This window comes from Malurus melanocephalus, unplaced genomic scaffold (genome assembly GCF_030028575.1).
Source record: "Malurus melanocephalus ecotype Western Australia unplaced genomic scaffold, MMel_1.1 scaffold_737, whole genome shotgun sequence".
Classification (NCBI taxonomy): Eukaryota; Metazoa; Chordata; class Aves; order Passeriformes; family Maluridae; genus Malurus; species Malurus melanocephalus.
The window spans coordinates 16,792-18,400 of record NW_026623969.1 but is presented as its reverse complement, the minus strand read 5'-3'; the positions used below and the strand labels follow the sequence as shown (position 1 = coordinate 18,400).

General features: G+C 34.0%; 1 protein-coding gene across 1 annotated transcript in view; it reads right to left on the bottom strand.

The window, feature by feature from the left end:
* LOC130584614 (dystrophin) overlaps positions 1–1,609 on the bottom strand; it is a gene marked incomplete at its 5' end in the record, with an annotated part of 165,056 nt that overhangs the window by 147,987 nt on the left and 15,460 nt on the right. The window lies entirely within an intron of this gene.

Genomic DNA, 1,609 nt, shown 5'->3' with positions numbered 1-1,609 from the left:
AAAACGTTCCAAGAGATCTTCAAACTCCTGAGATGTATTCATGCAAACCTGCCCATGAAACAGGCTATTCACAGGATCTTCCAYAGCTCCAGTTCTTACCTGGGTTTACTTTTTAAAGCCTTAACTGGTTTCCTTCACTGATTCTCATTCCATAAACATTCATTCTCTATACCCTCATCTGTGCTACCCATGGCCAAATTCTGAACTCTCTGTGCATCTGTGGATTTCGTTTTAATCCCCAGAGCATGAAAGGAATAATTAAACAAATGCTTAGACAACAGAGTTTAGTCTGCATATACTTTCCTACAGCTATACAATCAAAAATTATAATTAAAAATACAACTCAGCAAAAGAAATGTTCATTATCTTTGTAATCAGTACTCTTTTGACTAAGATGTGATTTGAAATATCATAATTACTAATGGTAGGTACAGTTAATATCAAAATTTAAATTGATATATCCCTGAGAAGYAGAAGCTAACTTTATATTTAACAATCTGTTTGCATAGGTAGGAGATTCAACAGATGGAGGAAAGTAGATGTAGACCAGTTTAGCATCTTAAATTTCAAGCTCTGCTATATTTGACCTTTGTTTACGCCTACATTGTCAGAAAAAGCTCATGTGGAAGCCACCAAATCACTGCCTGGAATTATAAAAACTGCTATCCTGTGAAACATTAGTTTGTTCTGAACACTGTTGTTTGATTTCCAGCCACCCCAGATCACCACAGCACTGGTGTAACACAGTAAGCCCAGTGAGCATCAATCCAAGGTACCTGGAGAACAGGCAGGAAATGAAACATTCCAAAGAGAAGGATGCTAAAAATTTCTCTCAAAGATWCTGCACACTGCAATTTAATATGCTTTTGTGATAGTCACAGTCATACAGTCAGCCTGGAAAACTATACTGGGAGATTCTGTTTTCACATTTCCTCGTTGAAAGCCTGTCAATATGCCACAATAACCAAAAATATGCTCTGGGTTTTTTTTTTTCATTTTTTATTTTTTTTATTTTTTTTTATTTTCCCAGAGCAAGAATAGACCTAGAATAATAATAGTAACTGCAACATATGTAATTTGCCAATTTGAAAGACAAGACATGGCAGTCTGCTTTATGGAATGAATTATCAAATAGATAAGTCATAGCTTCTGTCAAGTACATGCTGTAAACCCTGATATACCAATATTATAAAGTGATTTCCTTATTTCTGGTAATGTGGTTCCATTTTTTTTGGGATTTAAGATTTAAATTACTGGTCTTTTCCTTAAATGTCAAAAACTTACTTTGCTTACTGTAATAGTCKAACCAGCAACACCTACTGTAAAGTTTTCAGCTGTAATGAAATAAATTCCAGTCAAAAATAGTGTAACAGCTAACTTATTTTCTATAACAAGTAAAACAAAAATAATAAAAAAAAAATTAGGTGAAGCAAGAGAAGATTTATATTAATGGAAGATATACTATAAGTAYGCAGAGGTAGATCTTGCATACCTTTGCAATTGCTTTTGTTTTTCTTTGTTTCCTTTTACAGACTACAAAATGTAGGTCTAGGACTTAACAAGAACCTATCAAGCCTGTGCCATACATGTCACCAAAGTTTCACCACAG